Source organism: Pistacia vera, unplaced genomic scaffold, assembly GCF_008641045.1.
Source record: "Pistacia vera cultivar Batoury unplaced genomic scaffold, PisVer_v2 Contig51, whole genome shotgun sequence".
NCBI classification, from domain to species: domain Eukaryota; kingdom Viridiplantae; phylum Streptophyta; class Magnoliopsida; order Sapindales; family Anacardiaceae; genus Pistacia; species Pistacia vera.
In genome coordinates, this window is record NW_022196346.1 from 179,739 (window position 1) to 197,016 (window position 17,278).

The following is a 17,278-nucleotide window of genomic DNA, read 5'->3' on the forward strand; positions in this document are numbered from 1 at the left end:
ACACTTCTTATTTACAAGGATTAAGAAAAGTAAAATCTTTACAAGGAAAAATGAGTTTGGAATTACTGATAATATGGTTGGAGATGTTCAACATTCCAAGCACACGGTACTTCGGAACCATTCAGCCTTTTGAGATGATAAGACCCCGGTCTTATCACTTTGGTGATGCAGTATGGGCCCTCCCAGTTCGGCCCCAAAACTCCCGTACTCAATTCTTTTGTACCGAGAAAGACTTCATTTAGAACGAGGTTGCCGGCCTAGAAGTCTCTTCTTCTGACCTTAGAGTTGAAGAACCTTTTCGCACGTTGTTGATAGGTTCCTATTCTTAGCTGAGTCTTGCTGCGATGTTTTTCAACTAAATCCAGACTTGCGCACATAAGTACCTCGTTGTACAAGTTTCTCCGAAGTGAACCAGTCCCTACCTCCACAGGGATCATTGCTTCGCAGCCATATGCTAGCGAAAAAGGGGTTTCTGAGGTAGAGGTTCTCGGAGTAGTCCTGTATGCTCACAAGATTTCGGGAAGGTCATCGGGGCTGCACCAAGCTTGGCCTTCAGAGTGTGCTTGATAGTTTTGTTGACGGCTTCAACTTGACCATTTGCTTGCGGTCTTGTGACTGAGGCAATTTTTTTATAGATACCCAGCTCGTCGCAAAACTGCTTGAATTCCTTGTTATCAAACTGCTTTCCATTATCAGAGATGAGGGTATGAGGAATCCCTTAGTGGCACACAATGTTCTTGAAGACGAAGTTCTTGAGCTTTTTGGTGGTGATCGCAGCCAATGGCTCTCCTTCGACCCACTTGGTGAAGTAATCTACCGCGACCACCGCATACTTGACTTCCCATTTACCAACTGGCATGGGACCAATGAGATCGATTCCCCACATGGAGAATGGCCAAAGGCTGGTCATGGTTATCAGCTAGAGGGAAGGAGCTCGCGGTATTTTCGTAAACCGTTGGCACTTGTCACACTTTTTGACAAAGTTGTAGGTGTCTTCTTAAACCAAAGGCCAATAATACCTTTGATGAACAACTTTGTTGGTGAGAGATTGCACGATTGTGTGATTACCACAGATCCCTTCATGTATCTCCCTCATGATGTAGTCTACTTCCTCATTTGTTACACATCGAAGGAGAGGGGCGCTAAACCCTCGCTTATGTCGTTGGTCTCCTATAAGTGTGTAACAAGCAGCTCTGGTTTGCAGGGTCCTTGCTTCGACCTTATCATTGGGAAAGGTCCTATCTTGGAGATACTAGATGATGGGGGTCATCCAGGAAACTGATTCTGCCACATTCACGGCCTATTCGGTCGAATTGACACTGCGGACCTCTATGAATCGAACAGGAATACTTTTCGGTGCATCTGAATCCAGCGATGAGGCTATCCTTGCCAAGGCATCTGCCACAGAGTTGCTATCTCTAGGAATCTGTGTGATCGTGAAGTGCTTGAATGGCTCAAGTACGACCTTAGCTTTCTTCAGATAGTTGATCATATTTTCTCCCTTGGTTTGATATTCTCCCAAAATCTAGTTAGCGACCAACATGGAGTTGCTGTGGATGCTGATCGAGCTTGATCCCATTTCTTTGGCCAACCGCAACCCAGTGAGTAAAGCTTCATACTCAGCCTCATTTTTGGTCGCTTTGAACCCAAATTGGACGATGCCGTGAATACTGTTAATGTATATTAGTGTATGCCCTAGAAACCATTCGTGTTGTCGGTTTCAGAGCATTTTGTCTTGTATCTATATATCATAAATAATAGAAGAAAGAGTTCTTCAATTCATATATGTAAATTGCTTCCTTTATTCAGTCATGCATTTAAAATAAAGTACATATATGAATAGTCCAGATGATTCGTTTAATCGGTAAATGAATTATCTAAAAAGGTTCCCTACGGAAGCAATATAATTTGGGCAACTATATTGCATAGTAATCATACTGGATGCTTCCAAAAGATATCATGAGTTGATATAAGTACGGATGACGATGATAGTCATGTCACTGGGGCATTAGTATGGATTAGCGGTTGGTGAACTGTTTTTCGAACGTGACCAAATAACGACAAATCACTTAGAAGAACATGTAGTCAATGATTTATCGTTTGGTTATATCAGTGCACGATGTAGTTCTTTGACCTAAGACATTATGGTCAGATCCGATACGGATGCATATGGTTCATACGGTGTATAAGTATGAGACTAGTCATGTTTTGTATGATAAAACCTATTTGGTCATGCGTTGTTCATATGCGGAAATGAACGATGGTCAAGAAGGGATCCATTGACTCGGAAATATAGGATTAGGAGTACTGCTAACTCCATCTGGATTCAAGTTCCTAGTCAAACGTTGAAAAATGTCAGAAATCAGAATCTCTGGCCAAAGTCTATTATTAGTCATACAAAAGCAAGTTTGTGATGACGAGTTCCGGACATATTGATTGATGATTCGATAGAAGATCGAGTTTAGGATTTTGACGTTCCATGAATCCGTGCTCGATCAGGATATATCAATGGAGGGACTTTACCTGCATGGTATATATGATCTGAAATGGGTTCGATGAAGTATTTCTTCATCATGGTTTAGGGACTATGGCACATTGCTAGATGTTTACCATAGTCATTAGGCCTCTGGACAGGTTTTTGGATTCATCCAGAACCGGCTTACGGCTAATCCACGGTGGACCTCCATGGTCACACCAATAGCCTTGAGAAGTTAGAGAAGGATAAGAGAGAGAAATGATTATCCAAAGAGGGTTAGCACCTTCCGAGGGTAATGACGGGATTTCTATGGTAATAGTTACATAGAAAATTATTTGTGACATTTTAAGGGTTAAAATGGTCAAGCAATAATTAATTATATTTAATTATTATATCTTAAAACATTAAGATAAATGAGATGAACTAAAATAACCTTTTAATAGTTAAAGGGCAAAAGGGTAAACTAATGGGTTGTTGATGTAAACTAGTTTAGTTTACAATAAGGGTGAGCACGGGTAGCGGGTAGAACCAGAACCGGGGGTAAGAACCGGAATCGGAACCGGAACCTACCCAGAACCTGCACTGTGTGGGTAGGTTCCGGTTCCAATTTTTTGGAACCGCTACTGTGCGGTTCCGGTTCCGGTTCCGGTTCTTACCCCCGGAGGAACCGGAACCGGAACCGGAACCTGTAAAAAAGGTACCCTGTTTGGAACCTGTAGGGGGTACCCTGTTTGGAACCTATTTGGAACCTGTTTTGGAACCTGTTTGGAACTTGTTTTGGAACCTGTTTGGAACCTGTTTTGGAACCTGTTTGGAACCTGTTTTGGAATCTGGACTATAATGAAATATTGTGAAATGTAAATAATGGGGGAGTTCTATTATTTTACAATAAAAAAATTAATAGAAAAAGTTAAATTTTAATAACCTAATTATAAAATATACGAATACAATTATACTTAAACTATAAATTACACCATTATAAAAGCTTTAATATATTACTCCCTCCGTTTTTTTTAAGTGACGTTTGGGGGTATAATTTTTTTTTCTAAATAAGTGTCGTTGTCTTGTCTCAGTTGTATCTCTATTCCTCATTTTTGCAATGGCCCACATCTCTTTTCTTTCTCTTTCTTTGCTCTGCGTGTCTGCTCAATCTTCTCTCTCACTTTTTGTATGCCCAGCCCTCCTTTTTGTTTACATTAAAAAAATCAATGCATTAAAAATTGTGCAATTAGCTAAAGCGTCACTTATTTGGAAACGGAGGGATTAAATACATTAATTAAAGTTTTGATCAATTAAGTGAATAATGGAATTATGATCCAATTAAAAGTGTTTTACATTTTTAATGTTATTAAAAGAATTATTTTTTTATAAATAGTAGTATTTGATTGAGTAATAATATATTTAGTTATTACTTCAATTATCAAGTTCTAAGTATATCTATATAAATTAGTAATTAATTAATTATATATGATAAATTGATAAACATTAATAATTTAATTATGATGTAAATATCATACTTAATCAATTATAACATTACATTATAGTTAAATGATTACTTAATTAATTTATTTTTATAACCTTACTTAATTGATTTATAGTATAATTAATTATAGCATACATTAATTGATTACACTAATTAATGACTTTATTATAAACATTAGTACAAACTTAATTAAATGATTAAAAATTAATTAATTATAATATTACATTAAAAATTTATAGTATGATTATTTAATAGTAATTACTTAACATTACATTATAGTTGATTATATAATTAATTATAACATTACATAATTAATAAATACTTAATTGATTATGAGTTATGATATTATGTTTTAAATATTAGTAATTACTAATTGCTACATAAACATTAGCCACACTACTTAATTGAATGATAAGAAATTAATAATTATAACATTACCTTATAAACATTTCATTAAAACATTAATAAACATTACATTATACTTAAATAATTACCAATTAAATATAATATTATTATATACATTATATATTATGATCACTACTTAATTATAGCATTAATAGTAATGATTACATGATTACATAATTAGTTATGAATTTAAACATACATTATAACATTAGTAATAATATTTCATATTATTACATTACTTAATTAAACGATTAAAAATTTAATTAATTATAACATTACCTTTATATTTATAATATAATTACTTAATCAATTATAATATTCTATTATAAACATTAGTATATTAATCAAATGATTTGAAATTTAATTAATTATAATATTAAATTATAGATTATAGTAGATTATTAATTCATTAAAACATTACATTATACTATTATAGTATGGTCCTATAAGTAATAACATTACATAATTAAATAATTACTTAATTGATTATGAGTTATGATATTATATTTAAACATTAGTAATTACTAATTTACTATATAACCATAGCACAAACTTAATTGAATGAAGAAATAATTAATTATAAAAATTATCTTATAACACTTTCATTATAACATAATTAAGAAGCTACATTATAGTTTAATATACTCAATTAAATTATAATATATAATATTACATATATTATGATTACTTAATTATAGCATTTATAGTTAAATGATTACATAATTACTTAATTGTTATGAATTTATAACATACATTATAAACATAGTAATTTACTATATATTACATTACTTAATAAACGATTAAAAATTTAATTAATTATAACATTACTATATATTGTAATTGATTACAATCAATTATAACATTCCATTATAAACATAGTTATAATTAAATGATTGAAATTTAATTAATTAAATATTAAATTTAGATTTGTAGTATGATTACTATTCATTATAACATACATTATACTATATAGTATGATCATATAATTAATATAACATACATAATTAAATAATTATTTAATGTTATGAGTTATGATATTATATTTTAAACATTAGTAATTACTAATTACTACATAAACATTAGCACAATACTTAATAAATGATAAGAAATTTAATTAATTAACATCCTTATAAACATTAATTAAGATTACATTATAGTTAAAAATTACTCAATTAAATTATAATATTATTAAATTATATTATTATGATCACTTACTTAATTATAGCATTATTAGTTAAATGATTACATAATTACTTAATTAGTTATGAATTATTACATTACATTATAAAACATTAGTAATTACTATACTATTACATTACTTAATTAAACGATTAAAATTTTAATTAATTATAACATTATTATATTTGTAATATGAACTTAATCAATTTAAAATTCCATATAAACATTAGTATATAATTAAATAATTTGAAATTTAATTAATTATAATATTATAATTATAGATTGTAGTATGATTACTAATTATATAACATTACATTATATATATATAGTATGATCATATAATTAATATAACACATAATTAAATAATTACTTAATGATATAAGTTACGTATTATATTTAAACATTAGTAATTACTAATTTATACATAACATTAGCACAATACTTAATTAAATGATAAGAAATTTAATTAAATAAACATTACCTTAAAACATTAATTAAGCATTACATTATGTTAAATAATACTCAATTAAATTATAATATTATTATATTACATATATTATAATCACTTACTTAATTATAGCATTATATAGTTAAAGATTGCATAATTACTTAATTAGTTATGAATTTATAACATTACATTATAAACATTAGTAATTTACTATACTATTACATTACTTAATTAAACGATTAAAAATTTAATTAATTAAACATACTTTATATATTTGTAATATGATTACTTAATCAATTATAACCTTCCATTAAAACATTAGATATTAATTAAATGATTTGAAATTAATTAATTATAATATTAAATTATAGATTTGTGTATGATTACTTAATTCATTATAACATACATTATACTATTTATAGTATGATCATATAATTAATATAACATACATAATTAAATGATTACTAATTGATTATGACATTATATTATAAACCTTAGTAATTTACTATTTGCACAAATTTAATCAAATTATTATAATTTTATTAATTATAACATTATATTATAAATTTATGGTATGATTATTTAATTAATTATAACATTTATTATAACAATATTATAATACTTAATTAAATGATTAACAATTTAATTAATTATAATATTACATATAATTAAATAATATATTACTTAATTAATTATAACATTACAATTTACATTGTAGTATGATCATTAATTAATTATAACATTACAATTTACATTATAGTAGATCACTTATTTAATTATAACATTACTTGTTTCTAATATTAAATTACTAAATTATATGGTATATTATAAATACCCAATTAACCAATTATAACATTAAATTAAAATTAAAACATTAATAATTTATTAACTTATCAAATAGACCCTGGCAAATGGCAATGTTAGTAATAGTATTAAGAATTGTTGTTGTTTAAATGATTTTGGTGAAGTTATTTTATGTAAATTGTGATGAATAATTGTTGTGTTTTGGTTTTGATTGACGAATTTTATGTGAATTGTGATGAATTAATTGAATTCAAGTGTTGCTTAGAGTTACAGGTTATGAGTCATTGGACACAAAAGAATGATAACGCAATTTGTTAGGGATGTATTTGTAAACTTATAAGGTGTTTTTGTTATTTTTTAAACTAATAGGGGGGTAATTATTTTTTACAGGGTACCCTGGAAAGGAATCGGAACCTGCATTTTAGGTTCCGGTTCCTTGAATTGAAGAACCTGTACTGTGCGGTTCCGGTTCCGGTTCCTTTTTTTGGGAACCTGTACTGTGCGGTTCCGGTTCCCCGAAAAAGTACAGGGTATCCGAAACCGCTCACCCCTAGTTTACATGGACCCTTGAATAATATTGATTATTCAAAGGGTGACATAATAAATATTTGTGCTCCATTTTAAAATAAGATTTTATTGCGGCTTGAAAGTGAAAAACAAATAATTACAAAATTGCCCAAGTATATATAAATGCAAATGGTTGCATTTTAGTTCATTTATTCACTTGTTCACTCAAAAACAAACTAAAAGCTCTCTCCCTAGCCACGACCACTCTCTAACTATCTCAGGGTGGTGTTAAAGTAGTATTTTCTTCATCAACCCAAGGCAAAAGAATAGGTAAAATGCTTTATCCAAGCTGTGTTTGAAAACCATTTTTTGAAATCCAACCTTTCATGCTTTCAATCTTCATTTCCACCACTCTTCATGCATGTTGTTGTTCTTTCAAATACGAGTCCCTTCGGGACTTAAGAGGAGAAGGCCTGCCCTGGCCCTTTTCCTGTTCGATGATCCATCGACGTATAGGCTCCAGGTCGACAGATTCTGAACAGTTTCCTAGGTGACTTCGCTAGCTTGTTGCTTGGATTCCTTGATTGGATGATATGAAAATTTTGAGATGAAACCGGCAACAGCCTACCCTTTGATGGTTGCTTTTGGTTTGTACTTCAGATCAAACTGACTTAGTTCCATGACCTATTTGAGCAATTTACCTAATGCATCTAGCTTCTAGAAGACTTGTTTGAGAGGGTAATTGGTCATTACATGAATTGTGTGGGCATGGAAGTAAGCTCGCAACTTTCTGCAAGCGATCAGTAGGGCATAAGCTAATCGCTCCATTTCCAGATACCACATCTGAGCATTTAGCAGACGCTTGCTCGGGTAATATACCGGCTGTTAAACCTTGCTCTCTTCCCGAACTAAAGCTGCACTGACCCGTACTGAGAGACGGACAGATATAGGAGGAGAATTTCTTGCGGGAGAGACTTGGACAGAAGAGGTGGCTTTTCGAGGTGTTTTTTAATGCTCTGGAATGTCTGTTTGCACTCGAGAGTCCACTCAAACTTCTTATTGGCCCCAAGTATGTTGAAGAATGGCAAGCAGCAATCTGTTGTCCTCGATATGAAGCGACTGAGTGTCGCTATTCGCCCATTGAGGCTCTGAACTTGCTTTTGGTTGGTCGCGCTCTTCATATCGAAGAGAGCTTGGATTTTCTCGGGGTTGATCTCTATTTCCCTCTGGTTAACCATATACCCCAAGAATTTTCCCGAGGAAACTCCGAATGAACACTTAAGGGGATTGAGCTTCATTTTGTACTTCCGGAGGATGTCGAACATCTCAGCGAGATGCGTTATGTGATCTGAAGCGACATGCGACTTGACTACCATGTCATCAACATAGACTTCCATCGACTTCCCGATCTGCTTGGAAAACATTTGGTTAACCAGCTGCTAGTAAGTTGTGCCAGCATTCTTTAGACCCAAGGGCATAACTCTATAGCAATACAACCCCCGATCTATAATAAATGAGGTATGCTCTTCGCTCGGAGCATACATTAGAATTTGATTGTATCCCGAGTATATGTCCATAAAGTTCAACAGCTCGTGCCTAGAGGTGGCATCAACGAGTTGGTCGATTCTTAGTAGGGGAAAGTTGTCTTTTGGACATGCTTTGTTGAGGTCGGTGAAGTCAGCGCAGGTCTGCCACTTGCTGTTAGGCTTTTTTACTAGAACCAGTTTGGCAACGCAACTCAGGTAGAGCGATTCCTGGATGGACCCATTCCGAAAGAGATTATCTATCTCAATTTTCAAAGTAGCATATCGCTCCAGATCCATCACTCTTCTCTTTTCGTGGACCAGCCTGGCCTCACTATCGATGTTTAGGGCATGCCAAATGATATTCGAGCTGATCCCGACCATATCGGCATGCGTCCATTTGAACACATCGATGTTTTCTCTAAGGAAGTTGGTCAAGTTGTTGGCGAGCTAGGGGTTGAGATTACTTCCAATCCTCAACACTCGGCTTTGCTTGCTCTGGTCGACTGACACTTCAGATAAATCCTCAACTGACCCACTGGAAGGGCATTCCTGGATACGAGGATCCATATTATACTCGACTGGGCCAAGTTGCAGTTCAATCCGACTGATCACCATTGCCTGCTCAGGAATGTTACGTAGGATGCCTTTCCCCTTGCAAGACACCTACACTGCCCTGACATAGCAGTTGCGACTCGCGTTGAGATCCGCTTACTTCCCCTATCCCCGTTGGGGTGGGGAACTTCATCTTAAGATGGTAGATCGAAGTGACTGCCTTGAAGTTTCTTAGTAGAGGTCACCCCAGGATGCAATTGAAAGCCGATGGGCAGTTCACTACTAAGAATTCAGTGATCTTGGTCACCTTGTCAGAGTCACCCAGCGTGACTGGAAGCGAAATCGTTCCCTTGGGGATTAGGTGATCCCTTGTAAAACCATATAGGGGGATATAGGAGAGCTTCAGGTCGGCCTCATCCAATTTCATTCTCTTAAAAGCTTGCTGGAACAGGATGTTCACAGCACTTCCGTTGTCCACCAACATTCTGTGGACGTCGCAACACCCTATTTGTGGCGTAATGAAGAGAGCATCATCGTGGGGATGATGCAATCGAACTGCATCTTTTTCGAAGAAGGTGATTTTCTCCTCTCTGCAAACCTTTGGTGGTTGTTTCGTCGTGTTCATCACACTGATGGGGTCGTGATGGGCTGCTTGAGCATATCTTTCCTAGGCACCTCGCGAATTCCCTGCGAGATACGGTCCTCCAAATATAACTCCTACGATATAGATACCCTTACGACCATTGTTAGAGTAGATGCCCTAGAGCCAATCAATTATTGTGGAATTGACTCTTTGTAATAATGTTCATTAATCAATAATAAAAGGCATTTTATTCTATATCGCGTAAATCATTATTATTGCAATATGTATTGATATATGTCCTTAGAATGGTAGAACCGTGACGAGGGTATCAAGTGTTTCAAATCTTGATAGTGAGAACCCTATGAGCACATATGGTGGCCATTCTAGAAACGTCCGTAGCCCCAGTATTATTCTGAAGTAAGGGCACAGATAATACGGTAAGGCTATCATAGTGTTGAACGACCCTGTCGAAAGGCAGTGACTGATCTCACTTGTCAAGGTTGTTTGGTGACAACCTGGTGCAACACATGGGTGCTTGTTGTAGGCGGATATACCGCAGCAAGTTCACTGGACTGACCCACCAGAGGATTCCATATGGATGGTAACCCCAGTGTCTATGGAACAAATCCTCTAACGAATGGTGGTGCATGTGATCCTTAGACTTGAGATCACCGGAGCGCCTTGTGCACCGATTGGTACAGTTTGACACTAGCCTAACGCAGTTCTATTCAGAGCTGTCAGTACGGTGGTGATTGGCTATATCAAGGAGTGTATCAAGACTATGGTGGATTGACAAAGGATTCATCACTCCCGGGTACGGGAGAAGTTATCTCACGGCGCAATTCAGTATATGGCAATGACACTAAAACTGTGGCCACAGTGGGATTGAGTTGTTGCTCTATCCAGATTATAATACGGGTCATTGGTCCAGAAACTGAATATATAATATCGAGAGTAACCGAAGGTTGACACTATTTCTATGCCTTCGTCTCGTCGAGATAACGTATGATGAAAGGATCGTATTGTACGGTAACCATATCGTTGACAGGTAGCTACTTTGCTGAATCCGAATCTATCGGGTGGCCATGATGCCTTGCTAGGGGCCAATCTTGGTCTGTGTATTAGTGAGACGATTAATTGGTGTTAATCGCGATACTATACACTACCGGTATGATGAGGAGCCTATGGGTCACACACATAGAAGATAATTTAAGAGCCAAGAAGAAAGAAGGGCGTTTTCGTCTTTTTAGGCGAAAGGGTATTTTGGTAATTTCACAGTGCAATTAAATTTGCTGAGGTCGTAGCCTTTTATTTAATTTGTTAAAAATTAAATAAGTGAAATTACGGTTAAATGTGTGTTCGCACATATTTAATTAAATCATCATTATTGTTAAATGTTAATTAAATATTAATTGATTTTAATTAAGATAATGATGAATTAAATTAAAATATCTAATTGGGAGTGTTTGGCAACATGGGGTGTTTGGGTTGGAGCCCAAGCCCATTCCATGTGGGAATAGGGCAACTTGGTTTGCCTATAAAAAGAATAGTGTTTGTGTGTTTTAGGATGAATTTAATTTTTGCCTTTTTGAAAAACAAAAGAAAACACAACACCCCATACACTCTCCCACACCCCTTTCACTGTTCCATTGAAAAACAAACATTTTTGTTTTTCTTCTTGATTTCTTAAGGCCAAGGAGGATCTAGCAAATCCCTCCTTGGTTCTTGTTGATTGTCTTCGTGTGGACCTCTACGGTTCGATCCTACACTTGGATCGGTAGCAAACACATTCAGAGACAACATTGGTGGAGCCTCCAAACGTGGGTATGAATCTAAACCTTTGGATTTATTTTTCTGCAGATTCTTATAAATATAAACTGTAATTTTCTATGCCCTGATTTTGGGTTCTAAGGAACGATCCATGGTTGTAAATTTTTTGTTTTCCACTGCACAACCGGGTCGTTTCCTAACAGACCATGATGCTTCTTGCTCAGTTCCTCCTAATTTTTCTCCCCCACGGGAGCAGAGTCATCAACATACTCTTTGAAATGCCCTTGTTTGATAAGGTCTTTGATTGCTTGCTTGAGAGCTCGGCACTCATCGGTGTGATGCCTATTATCCAAATGATAGCGATAGTACTTTTTACTGTTTCTAGATGAAGGGGGATTTTTCATGGGCCCAGGCTCTCCGAGCAAGCTGGCCTCTTCTAACTTGTCAAGAATGGCCCAGACAGATGCATTCAGAGGGGTATATTGACTCCTATCATGATTGCGACGAGGAACTAGAGCATAAGACTTCTTGGGCTCAAACCGTGGTTTCTTTCCTTTATGTTGATCGTCATTAGCCCGTCTACGATCAGCCTCTTGTTTTCCCCCGGCTAGGTGCACTACCCGAAGTGTCGGGGTTGTGACAGTAGAGTGCTGCCACAGAATTCTCAATATGGAAGTATTTCTCCATAAGATTGTAGAAGCGAGTGAAGGAAACGTCATCCTCTGATTGCAGCTCTTTTCACAGGCCTGTCTGTAGATGAACTCTCGTGATGATGAGAGTTCAAATGGACTCCTCGGGAGTGTAAGCTACTTTATGGAGCTCCTTGTGGAATCTGTCGATGTAAGATTGGAGGGATTCATCCCTCCCTTGCCTTATGTTGCTGAGGGAGCTCAAAGGCATTGAGAACTTCCTATTTGCTTGGAAGTGTCTCAGGAACGTCATACTCATCTGAGGCCACGAGCTGATCGATCCCGCTGGGAGTGACCTGAACCATCGCTTGACATGTGAAGTTAGAGTTACTGCCAGGCAACAACACTTTGCCAAGTCAGAAACTTGGTGAAGTTCCATCAGGTCGTTGAATTCGTACAAATGATCCTGCGGATTAGAATTTCCATCGAACGCCCGCATATTGGGCATTCTAATTCTTGATGGGAGAGGGGCGGCTAATACCACTGGAGAAAAGGGAAACGCCTCTGTGACCTGCCCTCGCTCATTTTACTAAGCCTTTAACTGATCTAGAGCTCACTGCAGCTCCTCAATCTGAGGTAGTAGAGCTACCTACAGATCACTTTTCGCAACGTGGGTTCGACCCTCATGGTTATGGTTAAGGAATGACCGTAGGTCAGATTCCTCCTTGCCTTTGCCAGCAGTTCTAGCCAATCTCGACACACGCTGGCTAGAGTTGTGTGATGGTGCTGCATTATTCAAGGAACCTTTCTGACCTTCGCGATGGTATGAACCGACCCGCGGATGGTGGGAACTTCCTACATGACGATCGAAGTTGTTATTTCGGCGGTAGTGGGAATCTCCCCGCCTTGCACTTTTGTGGGAGTGCTCGCACGATGTGGCACGGGACAACTCAGGTTGCAACATGTCACCGAGCCTTAACGCCATGGATAATCTACTCGGGGTGCAGCCGGTGTTCGCTAGCCCCTTAGAGCCTCTAGGCCCGCTGTTCGCCACTTGCTTTCCCTTTCTTTTACACGCTGTAGTGCCCTCGACATGGGCTATTGCCCTTTTCTGCGCCTTCATGCAACATGCAAGCCTTTTTGGCGGTGGCACCACCTCATTTGATTCGGGTGGCGCAACCCGATCAAACTGGTCCAACCTTTGACTGACCGTTTGGAGAGTATTGTCAAACCTCTTTAGGTAACTCATGACGGCTGGGTCAAGCAGCGAGCTAAGGGATATCCCCCACGGTATTTTATGGGACTGAAGGCACATTGGGAGAAATGTCCTCTTGTACCTGGGGGATCTCTTTGTCGCCATGATTAGTTCGCTTAAATTCAAATCGATGAGCCATTTGCTGTTGTGGGACCGATTAGTCAGAGATTCTCCTGATGAAGGACGAATACTAAATCAGGCCCTCCTTCTAGTGTCAAACTATTGATGTTTGATTTTGACACCAACTAATCGCATGTGGGAAATGTTGAGCTGGCTCAGAAGACACACATGTATGGGGGTATTAGAGTGAGTAAAAGATGGAGAAACAATGTTTAAAGTGGTTCGGATGCTTGAGTAAGTGAATCCTATGTCCACTAGTATTGTATTAATATATGAGGTCAGGTAGCGTTCAGCGAGCTGATTTACAAGTGATTACAAGAGAAAGAGAGAGAGAGAGAGTATATGTGCTATTTCTAGAGAGAAATTAGCTAATCCCATAAACAGGAGAGGAGCCCTTTATTTATAGTGGATGAATTAAGGTAATGATTACTGAATCTGGGAGTGGGTCTGACTACCGTACAAATCCTTCCTTGTGTCCTGTTGCTCATCTGCTCAAGTGATTTACTTGACGTGTGCAGGGATTAGACACGTGGAGCACCTCCAGCCTTTCGTCATCCTGGCACACACCCACTGCACTGGCAGAAGCATGCTGCTCATGTCAGCACGCAACGTGGCTGCATTTGAATGGCTGCATGATCTACCTAAGCTCTAACCGCTTGCGCTGACAGGGCTTTACGTTGGCCCTACTTTTCCAGGCATAACAATAATATATTATAGAAATGAGAAATTGGAAAGGAGAGTAATGGGAGGCGAGTGGGGGTTTGTTTAGAGATTTTGGGCAGTTGTGAAATGACTGATAGAATAATGTAATGTCCCCATGTGATTGGATTATGAGGTTGGTTAGCCTCTTTGTTTTTATAAGTCATTCACATTCACCTGAGGTGACTTTGGTGATTCACATACTTCACTTCTGAATTCCTTTCTATGTATATATCCTGCTCTGGTCCCCATCTATCTCTCTATCAAAAAAGCTATGATTTCAAACAGTTCCACCTCATAAATTCAATGCTATCTACCATGTCTGCTTTTTCATTTCTAAATCTTAAAGACCTTAACTCCTTACCCCCCCTGTTACTTCTCCATCATTTTTGTTTTTACTCTTACAGTAAAACTTATAACTCCTCTGCCAAAGTTTAACCAATTCATATTTCACAACTTTTATCAAATCTTAGGTCTAAGTAAATATTAATTGTCCATTTTGGTTCTGGCCTCATAGAATTGTTTTTAGGTTTTACATAAGTGTTTATCATCTAAAATGCATCTACTTACTTTTAGATATTTGAGTCTTATAAGCCGAATCCCAAACTCATATTCACTAAATGATATGGGGTATGACAGGTTCAATCAATTTTTCTGTTGTTAGTGATGGTTTATGTTGAGGGTTTATGGTATCCCTCAAAGTGTATAGATTGACCATTCTTTTTCATTGTCTTAGTCTTGCTTACGCGCACAATAATACTCTTAAATTGAACTCTTAAAGCATGTTCAATTAATTTTCTTTATGAGTTGTTTCCAATAAGTAAATGTAACTTAAGTCCCTACATAATAGAGCATTAGAGTGGTAAATAGCACATCACATCACAACCTACCATATCGGGTGGACCTAGGGCCTTCACCAGGTCGGGTTACCAATTTTACTATTCATTAAAAACCCTAGAAATTAGAACAATGATCAGTGGACAATTGAAGGTTGGGATGTTGAAGCTTTTAAAGAGAAAGGGTCGGTGACTGGAAAGGTGGCGACCAGGTTTTAAAACCTTGCATATAATACAAGTCTTAGATCAATTATGTATGTAGTCATTAAACTTTATCACTTCAATATACATTATTAGATCAATAATGTTGAAGAACAGTTAAATTAAATAATACCCATATGAATTTTTATTGACTCGATAACATTATTAAATCAGTACATATGCCTTATAATTAAGCTCTAACTAAAGAATTGGTAAATATATAAAATAGGGTTTCTAGTAAAAATTTCCAATCAAGAGCTCTATTATTGTTAAATTATCCAATCATCTATTATGACACCATCTCCTCCTACTTCACTATAAACTTGATTTGAAATTGAAGATGAACCCACCAACCATTGCCCCATTTGTTCTCTCTCTCACTCAAACCATCACTTAAAAAAAGAATTCAATGTGTCACCACTGACTATATTTTGCATTATTGGGCCATTCATTATGTGAATTGTGACAAACATTTGGCTCAAAAAGTAGGTACAGTATTTGGATACTCCCTGTCATCTGTCATTAATTATTATTTCCTTAATTTCCAACCAAATTAAACTTCAGTAACCATTAAACTCATGACATATATCTAACTTTTTGGACCCATTCTGTGGGTTCTGTACTCAAAAGAATAATGGATTTGGTGAGAGAAGATTAATCAATTTCATGTGCCTAAATTAAAGTGCCAACATTGCCACTGTTCATATTCGTGCTTCTAAGACCAGTTAAACTGATTTTCTTTTAAGTTTTTCTCTGTCTCTAATCATGTCGATCATCACCTTGTGTTAGAATCAATATTTCTAGAGAATCACTGACCCAATCAATCTCATTTTTTTCCATCTACAGTCTAACAAAGGATATCACGTGTTGTAAACATGAATATAATGATGAATCAAATTGAGAATATCCATCAAACCCCTTTATAATAAATAATCTCATTTACTTAGTTTTCGAAACTGATTACACGTGTTCTTTGTTTGAATTTTGCGAAGTTTTGAGAGCATTTACAATGAGTTTTTGATTTATTCCATACGTATTGGTCTCCAAATCTATAATTGTTTTGTGTACAACATGATCATCTTTCGGAAAGAGAGATTCACAAAACCAAGTCCGACGCCAGGACATTGACACCGGAATTGACATCCGGACATATTATTTCTCACAATGATGTTTCAACGAGTGATTGCATAAATTTAGTGTCGGTGTTGACTTACCTCAACGCTTTTGTCCACTTTATCGACATCGTGGTTGTATTAAGGTACATATAATATCGAGTGATGGATATAAAACATATATATTTATGACTACAACGAATTTACAATTATATTAAACTGATTCTTAAGTAATATCTTAGTAAAATATCATGTGTTTAGACAAAATTTGACATAATTGTATTACTATATAGATGCTTATGATGGTCGGGTGTTTTCTTCATTATCTATTCATCATTAATTAGATGAAAAACAGGTAAAGGTAAACATAGTTCTTTTAAGTGAATATATCATGTAGTTTAAGAGAAGATGCTTAATTAGATGGATACATAGATATCTGCTCAATATTAAGTCATTTCAATGTACAAGACATGATACATCCACCCAATCCAACACAAAAAATTAGTTTTATACATAGTATATCCAATCGCGAATCCAACCAAGTACAAATTGTATGTTTGATGCCCAAACTTGCACGGATTTACATTTAGACTTTACACAAACGTTCGTCATCTAAAATACGTATACTTAATCAAGAGGATTAAGTCTTATAAACTTAATCCAAAATTTATTCGCTTAGCAACGTGGGACGTG